The 15,078-nt window shown below is 41.3% G+C and overlaps 1 long non-coding RNA gene across 1 annotated transcript in view; it reads right to left on the bottom strand.

The window, feature by feature from the left end:
- Positions 1-15,078, bottom strand: part of LOC117210732 — a 54,215-nt gene that overhangs the window by 13,222 nt on the left and 25,915 nt on the right. Inside the window, exon 2 of the long non-coding RNA XR_004488147.1 lies at positions 8,041-8,093. This is a non-coding gene — a long non-coding RNA (uncharacterized LOC117210732). The remainder of the gene's footprint in view (positions 1-8,040; positions 8,094-15,078) is intronic.

Genomic DNA, 15,078 nt, shown 5'->3' with positions numbered 1-15,078 from the left:
TTGAATAGAACGAAGATACGTTCCAATATCTCTTCAGTTCAGTCTCGACGGCGCTAGATTAAACGATCAAAACGAATGCAATTATTCAGAACCACGAGCTGCACAACTCGTAAAGCGACTTTTCACGGGCCGTAAGAATCGCCAAAAGAGACACGTTGTCACTCAACAGCGTTGAAACGGCTCACGAGCGGCGGACGAATAAACCGATCGTAAACCGCACTCGATTCGAGTTTGTCGGTACATAATGCGAGCACTTCCGTGCTGTATGGCCGTGTACGTTGGCTACCTCTCAAACGAGGCCCGAACGTCACTGAGAAGACGACGAAGGAACGAAGGACGAGGTGAATCGGGGATGAAGAAAAAAAAGGGGAATAAATGGAAGTACGAGCCGACCCTTTTTACGAGCACCAGCTACGGGTCACGTGCGTGTGTAAGTAAATATACGCTTTGGCGATACAATGCATACCTTGTTAACGTGCCACGCGCAAAGTATATCGCGCGACATCTACAGAGGCGAGCTTCCGCAAGGCAGCAGCGAAACCACAGACAGGACCAGCCACCCTAACTCGCCATCCACCGAGACTTTAATGTCCCTATGCGCACTTTTTTATTAGCAACGCCACGCTATGAATAAAACTCGCCGGAAGAACCGGCGAACGTTGAAGAGACGACAACCGGTTGTCAGCGGTGTCCTCTTCGCGAAGGGTGACTCTGGCACAAGAAAGTAACGGAGGAAAGACACTTGAACCATTTTCCTTTATCCGCTTCTTTTAAGGTTGCTTCTTTCCCTCCTCTCTCTCTCTCTCTCTTCTTTTTTTATTTTTCTTTCTGTCTTTGGTGGTTTTATGAATAAGTTTTTCGGCTTACGCGTTGTTTAATTCTATCTGTGCAGGCAACGTGTTTTGCTTTGGTTGTCACAATGAATTTGGAAATATTAACATACTGGTACTTGATAATGAACATATAAGTGTTCACAGACATATCAATTCATGCTACTGTTAAAGCATAAGTGTTGTTATGACATGGCATGTTTAGTGTGTTTCACCTGAGAAAAGAACGTCTGCGTCGTACAAGCCTAAACCAGCAGCCATTCACGAACAATTACCTGAATAACGGAATCATCGACGAATTTTTCTGAGCGATATCGTATCGTCGAGAGGCTTTCGACGGCGTCCGGTAGCGTCGGAGGCCGGACAAAAAGACGCTAACTCGACAAATTACTTTCACCTCGGTCCCGGCAGGCAAGATCGATGAACCAGCCGCGCGCTCGAATATTATCCAGTCATTTAGTCCTCGTAAAATTATCGAAGATAATATCTTCATTAACCGGAGGCTCGCGCGATTCCACGAAAACCGATCTCGTTCAGCCGTGTTCGCATTTGGGCGTCAAGTTTTTACCATCTCGGCCATCCGCGGCCCTACGTCTTCCTGCTTCTTCGCTCTTTTTCGTCCATCGTTCGCGTTTGTCACGCGCTCCTTCCTTTTCTCTTTCCCGTAGCCGCCTCACGACGGGCGTCGTAGTCCCGCGGCGCGTATTCGAGCGGCGGCAGCTCGTTTACTAATTATTAATAAACTAATTGCGGCTTCCGTGGAGGCACGCCTCTCTCACGTAAATCAAGACATGCCGTCGCGATGAACGACCAACACAGGCAGTCCGGGGAGAGGGTGAAAAAGGGGTGGGGAGCTTTAAGGTTTACTCTCGCTCACTTATTACGTGTCACGTGTGAAATATTTCTGCACGCGTGAAATAGAAAGAGAGTGAGACGCGCTTGTCCCGTGTAAGAACTCGTAACAACGTAATTTCAAGGATTTACAAATCCTGAATAATTTTACGAGCATCACCATCGAGCGGACGCCGGCGCGCGTGTAAATTGCGATTCGTAACGAGCCCCGCGCCGAGAAATTAATGGCCACCGGGTCGGATAACGTTACGCCGAATACCCTCGATCGTTCTGATTCCTGCGGTTAACGGAGCCCGGGGGAAGCTGTCGGATTTCGCGATGAAAGCGATTTCACTATTTTCGAATGTGCTTAATTTAGTTTGTTCCCGACGTCTTTTTCTTCGCCCTTTTTTCTTTTTTTCGATTAACGGCGTAGAGATCAAAAGGACCCTTGTAACAAGAAGATAGCTCTATTTGTCAGTAATTTGAGTAAAAAAGAAATTAAAAATCAAATAGTTTTTCGAATGTGATGTAAATTCATAGGCAACTAATATTCGTAGCAATAAATCGTCGCGCTCTTCACTGTGAAACCTATACCCTTCTTTCTCTTCAGATAAATACAATCAAAATATCGTAGCTGTGTCTTCATTGCTGATATATTTTGCAAAAATGAAATGTTATGTGTAGTATATTTCAATGTTATATGGTGGCCTTCATGACAAGATACTTATACAAAATTCGCAGGATAGTCGACCTGTTAAAGATGAACACATATCGTCGTTTTAAAACGGAACAAGTAAAACGAACCAGCAATCTAATCGTCGAAGCGAAGATGATGGCCTAATCGTCGAACTATCCCACAGGCGAATAGTTTTAGCGTCATAATTTAGAAATTAAATCGAACGAGAGTAAGGAAAATCTCTGGCTGGTCCCGGCATCGGTCGTCACGTCGGTGTCTTGGTTCGCTCGTTACACGGTACGTACCGTAAAGTCAATAATTTCTACAATCTTTCCCCTCGACGATAACTTACGAACATAAACGAGCGGTCATAATAAGCCACGCCAGACTGTGATTTATTGCTCGACCAATAGGTATTGGGTGTATATCTACCTACGTGTCTAAACGGCCATGCAATTACAGTTATATCAGATGGAGACTGGTTTCCACTCCCTAAAACGCCATCCATCTTAAAACACGCCGTTTACTTTATTACCTGCGTCCCCGATACACATATACATGGCTGATCAAAAATTTGGAATCACTTTCCCCGCTTACACCTATAATTTCCTGCTAATTTCCTTAGCGTTTGGGAATTAACGTCGTGCATATCGATAGATCGCTGGTATTTATGCAAATTCACATGTGTATAAATGCAAATAAAGGTAATCTATGCAGAGATGTGCTTCAGTTGCCATTACAGTAAGTATCCTCGGTATATGATATATTTCATGCATTTCTGTACCTTAAGTTTCTCATAAATGCATAAAAAAATCCAGTGTAGTAATTTAGTCCGGTATTCTACGTGTCAATAATAATTACTTTTCAGTCGGATAAATTGTCGAGGAAAGAGCTGTAAGCTGTAGTTATTTTAAATTCCTGGTTTCTATGAAGCGAATAACAATTTCAAACCTTTAGATAACAACGTACGTGTGTAATATATCTGTAATAATTGCAAATCGATGGGGAAGCATACCGATCAATCTTTATACAGATAACAACTTACTTTACCTCGACAAATTTCGAGGGAAAGCACTCGTTAAGCTATTGGGTTGGCAACTAAGTGATTGCGGATTTTGTCATTAGGTGGTATTGACAAAATCCGCAATCACTTAGTTGCCAACGCAATAGAAGGATTCGAAGCTGAATTGTTTGCCGAACTTTTGAATCCTATAGAACATCTAGAGGTTTCAAACTTTTAGCGAATAACGTACGGCATATAATATTATCCATAATAATTTCGAATCGATGGAAAAACAAACTAGTGTACGCAGGCCGGTTATTACTTTGCTTAAACCGAGGACTTCGTCCAATTTCTATGGTAATGTCTGCCCGAGCCACGTGGACAAACATTACGCGTATCGCTTGTCGAACGTGAAAAGAATAGAACAATCGGGGAAATGATTGGAAAAAATCATCGCCACGTTGTCCCAGGAAGATAACGACGAAAACGGTTCGTCTCGTTCGAACGTTTGACAGGTATTCGTTTTATACGGTAGCACGTGCGACGTCGCGTCGGTGGTAGTATCGTAGTGCGCGATATTAGATCGTATATCGCCTCTAAATATGTAACAGCGCCCGTAGAACGTAAAAAAATACGATTCTACCGGCAGGAAGAAGATCAGCGTGAACCAACAGCTTTATTCTTTTTTTCTTTCTTTCTTCTCTCTCTCTTTTTTTTTTTTTTTTTTTGACGAATAACGTGTCCCTTTCATGAGAAATATTTTTCGGCTCGTGATACACAGACCAGGCGAGGTGGGGAAATAGGGCGGCAACAGAAAGGCGGATAATTTGCAGTTGGAAGACTTAATCGAAATTTCTTGAATTATACCAAGCGAAAATTGGTTAGCGTAACACGGCGTATAATAAACCATTATTACTTGGTGCACGCTTTACCTACACGATGAACGTGTTCCCGTCTAATTGGCGGCGAGCAGGATAATTTTTACCAGAGACGAAATTCAATATATTCGACGCGTAACCGCTCGATCCGATCGAAGAAAGTGCACACTTCGCCGGATATTTACTATCGCGTGCCACCTTATCGCGCGTTATGATCGAATTCAGTGGATGGCTGGTATTTATATTCATGAAGCGTTTTCGAGAATCGTATCGGCCATCCGGCGCCGACCAATGGCCGTAGTTTTTGCCGGTACGGAGGCACGGCAACTTTCGATGCAGTTAATACTTCATGGAACGACGTCTCAGCAACTGTTTAGTTGTCAGATGCGCTTAATTAGAGACATTTGTGAAATTCGATGGTAGTGGAATTTTGAAAATCGTGGAAGGCCAGACAAGCATTAAATTTGAATTCAATGGCGGAGAGAAGAATAATTCGTTATTGAGATTCGCGTGAAGAGGAATTCAAGCTTTCTGTAAGCTGTCCTTGATCAATCCCATTCATAGAAACTTCACAGATTTGCAACGATGCACTTTCGCAAATTTCAATGATAGAAGCTTGTTCTTCACCTTGCATTATGTATTTTCCATATACACTGCCAGCCATGAGTACTACGACATCTACCAACTACATTTATCGGGAAACAAATTTTACTTTGTTTAGTATTCGATATTGTAAGATACATATAATGCGAATTAACACGAAATCCGCGATAAAATAACTGCGAGAAACTATCGAAAAACATTCACATCGTACTAAATATCAGCAGGTGTTCGATTGCTTATAACCAATGATATACATCCTCGCCACTTTAATTTCTTCGAAACAGGTGATCAATATTTCTAGTATGAATCGCTTGCAAGATTCTTTTCTTACACCATAGCTTATTACATCTTTCGAAACACTATATCAAGCCATCGTCCATTCTATTCTTCCTCGTGCCTTGCTAAAGTACAATTATTAAAATCCAGGTATCGATAACAAGGCAAAGCGCGATGAAGATAAGTTCCGCGAGAAAGGAACAAGACATCCCCCTCGATCTCAGGGAACGCTGCCCACGTCAGCGTAAAGCCCGAAATCGTTGGAAATTAAATTTTTCCCCGGAGGTGGCCCGACCGCACGGGCCACAAATTCATAAGATTCAATATGCTACGCGAGCGAGCAGGTTGCCAGCAATGGAATGGGGTAGACTCTGCGACGATGTTAGCGGGGTTTGGAAGAGCGGCGGCGGAGACGTAGGAAAGGGGCGGAGGTCGGGGGGTAGAGGGCCACAAACGGGGTACCGTTTTATAGTTTACATCGAATACGTGCCCTTCCTCCACAGGGCCTCGCGGGACCAGCTACTTTTACACATACCCTTTCCTTTTCCAACCCTCGCAAAAACCATTCCCTTTCCCCTCGCCAACCATCCCCTTACCCCGTCAACCTGTCTCTGCGTCGCTGCATGTTTACCCCCGCGATATATATGAACTAATATCACGTGGCACGTGATGCCAACGCAGCGGCACTCGTGTGCACCACCCGCACACCCCTTCACCTTTCTCTATTGTGAATTTTTGAGCGTCGAAGACGCCTCGTGCGGTTGCCTCCGTGTGGTTATTCTCTGGCTATGTGATTGTCTCCGTGATAAATAGTTGGAGAATATGATAGGAGAAAGAAGCTATCGGGAGATGTGTTTAAACTATTTGCTGGATGTATTTAATTATGACGTGATGTTATTTGCGTGCGATTTAAATTGCAACGTGTATAAGTTTCGTGTGGAAGAAAAATTTGAAGATTTAATTTCGACGGTGTAATGTTATTAGGTAGTCCGAAAAGTTTCTTTCGTTTCATAAGATGATAATAGATGAATAACAACTTCTGTTTTATAGTATTTTATTGAATTAGGTATGATCCACTTCGTTATACTTCTATTGTTACGTTCGTGCATAATTCAATAAACTAATGTAAAACAAAAAATATTGTGCGTCTATTATTTCCTTATAAAACGAAAGAAACTTTCCGGACAACCTAATACGTTAGTCTCTTATGTTGAAGATAAACCTAAACTATACTTGATGACAAAAATTATCGGCATGCCGTTGTATCTGTTATACCATTTGGATACGTACTAATTCAATAGGTTCGGGTTTATTGAATTTGCTTATTATGTAGCGGTACTTTCATACATTTAACAAGATTTGGTACTATGAAATAAAGTGTGCAGGTTATCAAGAAAACGCTCCTATACGTGCCAATAATTTCTCTAGCCACTGTACGTTAATCTCTTAGTATCCACGGTCGAGGTATTTCATATCTTTCGATTTTGATTTATGGATTATGCGCTGGACCAGACATCTGGCATTAATGGAAATATACGTGGAATGTCTTCGTATCCTGTCTGTGTCTGTAAAAGGATTAAACGTACAAAAATAGATGGCTAATGGTGCAAGTTGGCGTTTTCTTTGGATAAAGAAAACCGCTACTCTCCTTGCAGCTCTGGAAACTTACCATCCCATCGTGCATTGCTTACAACCGAAATAATGTCGGTGCACTTTGAAAGTCAGCAAGGGCGAAGGAACAACGATAGAACAGAGTAGGGGAAAGGTAAAAGAATCTCTCTCTCTCTCTCTCTCTCGAGAAAGAAAAGATAGAATAAGGGTGAAGGAGGATGGAATAGGGGGAGGAGAGTAGAAAGGACGGGGGCGAGAATATTGGTCGACTTGTAATACCGAGAGTGAAGGAGGCAGGGACCCGACGAATATTAAATATATTATTACATTCATTCTCATTTCCCTTTTAACCCAGGCATACCACCCCTTATAGCAACGTCTTCGAGTTTACCGCGCGCGCAAACAAGCCACGATGTAATTGCATTTGAAAAGATCCACAAGCGGATCGTTGCAACAATGGAAAATTCGTAGATAAATCTTAGGTTTTTGACGAGACGAAGCTCGGCTTGTAAGCGGCGGTTAATACGTTTCGACAGAAAAAGTCTTACAGGGTGGTAGATGAAGCGAGGAACGCTTGAAATATGAATAGGTACGTCTGTTGCAGCCGAGTCGTAAAAGCGAGATTGTTGCTGGTCATATTTTAGACGCTGAATGTTCCGTTTATGGCTCTATGCCGCGGAGCACGTTGTTTGGCGGTCTGTTCAAAATTTAAAACTACTTAGTAGATTCGTAAGGAAAAGGAAACGCTGACGGGATTGAAAATCGCTAAAGAGAGGTAACACAAAAACGACCTAACATTAGAAATTTAAGGTAAGTTGGAGAATGAAAAAAAGATTTCATATTACATACAATGTGTAAAAGCTGTTCGTTTCGAATGTCCAAACATGGTAAGTACTGTACGAATAAAAGCTATAATACAACATTAAAACGGCCATTGGCTCTATCACCATGCAACAGAGAAGATGAAAACGCAGCGGAAACGACAGCGGCAAGAGAGGTATGACGCGCTCGAGTAGAGCGTGTGTTCGGCGCAAACACATAATCGAGGGTATTAAACGTAATTAACTACCCCTTTAAGCATGCAGCGCAGATACACGAACGAAGAGGGTCCATCGATATATCGATCGATCCGGACTCACGCGAGTACGTAGACGGTAAATGTGTATCGAGGCTCTTTCCATTAGCGTGCCAGCGCCACGGTATCGTCTCTCTTTTACCTTTACCCACCGCAGTACCCTTTGTTTTCTCTCATGGGAAATACATCCTCTCCTTTCTAATTGTTTTGCCTCTTCCTATCGATCTAGACCCCATAGAACGAAGGTTACTCACCGATCTTTGACGAAGCTCTCTAACTCTCCTGCTTCGTAACGCTTCCTCTCCGACTGAAACGAAACAATGGATGGTTTAGAAACGTTTGTTAGAGAAATTATCGATCCTAAGTTATCGGTAGATCAGGTTTGCTAATTTCATTGTATTGTCATGCACGTAAAAGGATTACGGAATCATATGGTTACATAAGAGTGAAATTTCTTCCTACAAAGTTTTATTTTTGGGTGTTGAGAATTGTCGATCTTAATCGCCGACATAAATATATAGGAACACTTAGATTACACTTAGAATTGATATTAAAATAGTTTCAGATTTATTTAATATGCGATTTACAAGATATTCGTCGATGAACATTTGCACGCGTCTCAGCGCTCTCTTTGTCTCACCATCTTCTTTACCACATTACCAACGGAACAGTTGCATTCGTCTGTTTTACGAGACGCTGTGCACGACAATACTCCCACACACTCATACTCATATATGTGTGTCACTACTACGCGGCTAACCTAGTGTAGCACACAAAATTACACATATCTCAATATTGGGAAAGCAAAAAATTTTATTCGACCCTCCATTTTCGATTGTACTATGTTTACTATGTTTACTGCAGCAAGTACTAGCAACATACTGGCAACACTTGTGCTTGAAGTACGAAAAAAGAAATTTATAATAACGTGATAGTTTCAAGAATGCGATAACGAAATACATAGTAAATTCGCGAGTAATTTTTGTTGATATTTAGAAACTCTTTCCAATGATCAAGAGGAATCAGAAGGATATGTATTACAGAGAAAGTGTAGATTAGAAAAGTCATAAGTAGCACCGCTATTTGCATAGTCAAATATGGTCACAAGTGTCTTCCGTATCACGACACTCTCGACTGGTACGAGCCATCGTGCATTTTAGAAGCACGCAATCGAAGCAACGCGGTATCGAAGCGCCTTGTTTACGGGCAAGCAATCAGCTTAAGAGGAAAGCGTGCTCGAACGAGGAACCAGTGCCTGAACAAATGTCAGCCGGTACAACCGACTAATGTCTAGGAGTGGCGTTATGGTAAACGATTGGTCAGTGCTCCTTCCGTTCTATCTTTCTTATAAGATATATAGAACGATTAATAAGATAGAATATTCGAAGACAAGTAAATGACGAATTTGCATTGCAGGGAAATAGTTTCATGTTGTTAAAATTCGAATCGCTTGAACTCCGACAAGTTGACTAATCTGTGAACGAAGCTTAGATGCAGGGAAAGTTAGAATTATCGTATCGAGTACGAGTGATAGTCGTTAGCGATGATTTAGGTGGCGTGGAAAAAGGACAAAGCTATCACGTGGCAGATGTTCGTTGCAGAAGAAACGTGGCGTAAATTTCAGCCGTGTGCCGTAGAACAGAAATTGTCCATGGAAAATTGGCTGGCCATATCGAGATTGTTCGACGCTCTTAATGAAGTGCTGCGGCGCAAATCAGTCAGTCGACCAACAAGGAGAAAATTTCGCTTATTATCAACGATGTCGTAAACTCGCGACTCGCGAACGTACGATGCATTCCGACCACATTCTCCATGCATTTTTCCAGCTTATAATTGGACACCGTGTATAATCGAGAGAAATGAATATTTTCCTTTATTCCAAGAAAATCTCTCGGTTAATTGACACGTGCGTGAAACGTGAAATTGCCAATCAATAACAAGCCGTATTATCGTTAGTGGGAGATTGTCGATAGAACTTAGGGTTAGTTTCTATGAGCTTCATTTATGGCACGGACCCCTATTTGTCTTATGAATTGTATATCAAGACTTACCGGTTTCAGTGTTCAAAGGTACATTAATATTACTGTCGTTTATTTGGTTTATCTATATAAGAGCCGTTTCAAAGGCATATTGATCAATTCTGTAAATTGAAAAGCAGAGAAACGCGATGCTGTTGCAAACATTATTTTTTAAGCGATTACTTATGTCATTTCTTTGCGGTAAATGAAATTTTGAAATAATCATTTATTTCTTCAGAATGGAACTGTAATCGTGTTCTTGCGTAATGAAATTAAGAAATTGATAGAGTCGTAGAATTGTTAATGAGAGGCAGTAAGTTTAAAACGAACATTGTTCCGAAGAAATTAAAAATAGTTTAAATAATTACGTCTATTCTAATCAACGAAAAGTTCTTGAGACAATTTAACAAATTCACTACGTTGCTGTTATACGTGTAAGAAGATAAAACGATCTAAACGTCTAAGATGATCCTTTGATCATAAAAATTCGTTTTTCTCGCGAGTCCTCATTCGCGTGTCCAACGAGCCGTCAGAATCCCGCCAAAATTTTTCAGGCTTGAACACGACGTTCACTACTCGATCGGGGCAGCGTTCAACCAATTTTCATCGCGATTTCCGCCGTGTCGCGTCCCGTACTTCCGTTACGCGCACCGCTCGCTCCTAGTCGCGCAAGGGAAATTGCAGGGGAAATTCGAAAGTTCGCGCGATACCCTATGAATTCCAATAGACCTTGCAGCTTCTCTCAATCGGTTGGAAGTTGTGGGTCCTTATCAAATTCGTGCTAATAAAAGCGAATTTTTCAAGCGTGTTGGCTCGTACGACCCTCGAAATATCGAGAGGCAATGATCAATTTATTAACACCATCAATTAGTAAATCGTTGGACAGAAGGACTATAGGTCGCATTGTTAAAATGAAATTTCACTCTCGGTCTCCTTATCATTTTCCTCGAAGTTGCATAAATAGTTTTACCATCACTTTTCAAATGTCTAAACAATAATATTAACAATATTTAACAATTAAACCTATGAAAAGATCGCAAACATGGCGTGAAAGAAACGCAAATTTCGAAACTGGAAACGAACGAACGACAAAACAGATAAATTCCATTTTTTCCACTCGCCAGTGTCGCTTTCAACAACGTTGAATCACGGATACGTGAAAAACAGTAGATCACGCGTGGAAACGTCAACGAGGGATGACTGGTAATACGGTGTAATGTGCGCAAATACAATTATTCCTTCTATCCGTTGCGGAAATATTATATTTAAATATATTACAATATATCGTGACGCGGCAGTCACGATCCGTTCCGCTTTGTTGACTTCCCGCGCGCAGTATAAATCAGCCTTCATCCGACGTTTCACGATCGAGCGCTCTGGTCCTCTTCTATCCTGGGCGCTCGCTTTTTCTCAGAGTATACTCGTATAAAAAAATACAAATACACGTATATAATAAAACAACGGGTAGACGAAAAAAAAAAAAACAAAAAACAAACAGAATATCTTACGCGCGTCATTGTTCGCGGGAGCCCTGGATACGGCGAAAACGTATTTCACTCGAGTTTTATAAAACGTAATTCCGAATGTATCGGACAGGAGACAGAGGATGGATTTCGTAGCAGAAGCATCCAGAAAATATGTGTCACGGCTTTTGACACTTTACATATATTCTCCTCTTTTTGGTCAATAGAACAGAATTCAGCTGGATCATGATCTTTCAAGTTGAGCTCGCGTTCCGTAATTTTTATTTTTTATACCTATAGGTTCGAGAGAGAAGGATCGAATTTGACGGAGGACGAATCAGAAAATCAGTGAAAATCTGCATCTTTCGTTCGTCCAATTTTATTTAATTATCAAAGAAGATGTTTTGTTGTATTATTCATCGTTAAACAGACGTTGTAAATTTTTGTATTAATTAGAATTATAACTTGATCGAAGGTTCAAAGTAATAAAGTAAATGTCAGTCGCAAAGATTACTTCGTCGATTAAAAATCGAGAACGGCAAAAGGGATCTGAAGAATGAAACTGACACAGGAGTAGCTTTATTTCTGTGAATCGTAAATAGAAATGGCTTGAAATGGGAGTAAATCGATCTACTCTAGTTCAACCGAAAAATCTACATTCGAGTTTCCACCGAAATCTAACGGACAGATCTACGGTTTCGAAGTGCGGAGGAATGAACGGTGGCGAAAGAGAAGAAAATTCGAACACTGATGAGTCGTTGCTCGCCGTTCTCCTTCGGCTTTGTCTATCCTCAAAAACAAGAAGCTCGAATGAAAAGCCGAGAATGGATGGGAAAAACAGGCCTTCGAGTCTGCCGGTTGTAAACGCAATCGTAAACCACTGTATCTTTCAATGATTTCGCTTTGCTTTTCGATTGGCGCGAAACGTGCGCGCTTGATTTCGCGCCGGCGGATATCCCGGCTGAAATCCGATAAACCGCAAAAGGCTATTTGTTAGAATGAAAAAATCACTTCCTCGTGCCCGGCCGCTGATAAACCCCGACGGATCGTATCACAAGCCGCGATACGTCAAAACAGAAATGGCGTGAATTCAATATCCCGATTTCGAACTCCGCCGACATATGCGCCTGGCCGCCCACCACCGGCACAAAGACACCGTTCTCTGCTCCCTCGATCATGCGTTCACCATCTCGTTTCACCTATGCTTCATTCTCTCTCTCTCTCTCTCTCTCTCTCTTATATTTACCAAACGTTCTCCATCGCTGTTGCCCCATCATTCACCATCGCCAGTTCGTACCATGATTCTCTGATGTGTTACCAAACTCGAACGGTTAAGCGAGGATCGTTTCGATTTCTAGTGAATAGGTGAGGTGGTTGTGAGTATAGAGAAAGTGGAGTATTTACTTCGTGAATTTTGTCTAGCTTCAACGAATAGAAGTGAGGCTTGTGGAGGCATTAGGACGACAGAAAGATATTTGTAAGATATGCAGACAATTAAGACATTCGAGATGAGCGTAGTTGAAGAAGACTGTCCTCTATAGTTGAGTGATTTCTATGTTAATCGTTTCATTATCGAGAGGTGAAAGGTACTATGAACAACCTTGTATTTCTTGCTTTAAAATTTACCATACATAAAGTATATATTGACTAATATATAGATGACAACGTATTGTCGGAAAAGTTTCTTTCGTTTTATGAGGAAATAATAGACGCACAATGTTTTTTGTTTTATATTATTTCGTCGAATTACGTACGATCCATTTTCTTCTGTTGAGATAGACACCGCGACATTTCACAGACTTGCGAAGTAAAGATACTTTCCGGAGAACCTAATACAAAATCCACGTAAACCAATATTTTAAAAAAAATGTTATGGTACTATTGTTGCACTGTATTCTCGTTTTAATCCACATTGAAATGATCGATAGAGGAAACGACAAATGCCTGGTAAAATTAGGGAGAATTGTTCGAATATAAATGTTGAATGGAATATTAATCGTCCGCCAGAAAAACAATCAGATGTAAGGAATCTCGTCGATCGACGATTAGAATATTTCTCAATAACCAAATGATTCGTGCATGAAATTTCAATGGAATCTCGTATGTTCCTCTTCCTTTTTTGTACCATTTTATCGTCGATCCAAGGACAACTGAGTTGAAGTTCTTCCGTTGGTAGTTCGAATACAAATGTAGAACATCGACCAAAATCGAGATCCACGTCGATAGCCGCGAAAGATCTATATCTGACAGCGGATAGAACGGATCGAGAGGGATGATCGATCATCGAGCGAGACGCGCGACAACTCGGCCTGCACTCCTGACAGACTGACAAGCTGACAGGGTCAAAAGTCGTGAGATTAATCGCTCGAAACGGTGAATACAAATCAGCCGTCGAATGCTCACCGCGACGCCGGAGACGCGACGAGTTTATCACTCTCGTCTCGCTCTTTCGTGTTCGTCGATCACCGATGAGTGTGCTCCTATGATACAACCTCATCATCGATAGAATAACTGTATGTGTAAATGTTTTATCGTATCCAAAAGAGAGGAGTGAATTCAAAATTACTTCAGTTAATTCCTTCACTCGATTTACTCTGTTGGAAAGTAAGTGCACTTAACGCTTATCTTGTAATGTGAAATTGTTTCTTGGTGAAAATTATCCCTTCAAGCTTTTATCAGAAAAATAAACTTACTTACTATACATTCGAGCAGCTTGACATCACATTACCAATGTGAATCGTTTACGTTATGATCGCTTCAATGCAAACAATTTAAATAATACGAACGAGACTTTGAAACTTCTTTCCTGTAATATTCTCCACTTGACAATTTAAGCAAAATGCACGAAAGTCCTGGGCTGTTTAGATTCTTCGTTAACCTACTCGATGGTTCAGATGCAAGGAGCGATCGAGTTGGTGAATCGCATAAATCAACGGCGTCGTCTCGGCGTGGCCCTTGGTGGATCCTCGGCTTATTAGATTCTCAGATCCAGGAGCGATCTTTCTCATTGTTCCGGCACGATTATCGATCGCATTAGGCGCGCGCGCGGCCACCAATTGACGCGAGCCGCGCATAAATCTTGCCGCTATGAAGAAAGCTTCGTATATATATACATATACATACGTACGTACGCGCATCGGTCTAATCTCGGATCGATCTTTCTCTTGTCAGAGCTGGTATGAACACAGGGCCGCTAGTTACCACCTGCCAGCCAACAATGGCCCAATTATACCGGTCGCTTGGCATCTCGCCGATAAAACTGCGACTACCGACTCGATATGAATCGTTCGCTCGCGCCGATGCACAATACGCTTACGCATACGCGATAACTAGCCGGCGGGAGGATAACGAAAACTACGCATAATGCCAAGACGCTTAGCCTTTTAGTCACGAACGATTTTCATGTTTTTCTATACAAAATCGCGGACATGATTTATTACAGTATTTATTTATTGAATCAGTAGGTTCATCATCTGCAGGCACTCTCGTATCGATAGAAAAATTTGATCGTACGAAAGAAAGAAAGATGTTGGAAGAGAACATTGCAAGTCCACTTTTGTTAATTAAATTGTTAAAAAAAAAAGAAGAAGTCTTTTAATATGAAATGATCAAAGACTCTGAATAATCTGATAGATTCAAAGATATAAAGTCTGTTAAAAATAGTAAGATTTTGCTCGTTTGTGAAAGCAAGTTTTCATGATTTTTATCGAACAGATTAACTTTAGGATCTATGCGAACTAACTATAAATTACTGCGCAAGAGAGCTAGAATATTAGAAGGTAGTAATAGCGGGGGAATAGAAATAACAGGT

This window comes from Bombus bifarius, unplaced genomic scaffold (assembly GCF_011952205.1).
Source record: "Bombus bifarius isolate JDL3187 unplaced genomic scaffold, Bbif_JDL3187 scf7180000008210, whole genome shotgun sequence".
NCBI classification, from domain to species: domain Eukaryota; kingdom Metazoa; phylum Arthropoda; class Insecta; order Hymenoptera; family Apidae; genus Bombus; species Bombus bifarius.
This window is presented reverse-complemented; position numbering and strand designations above follow the sequence as displayed.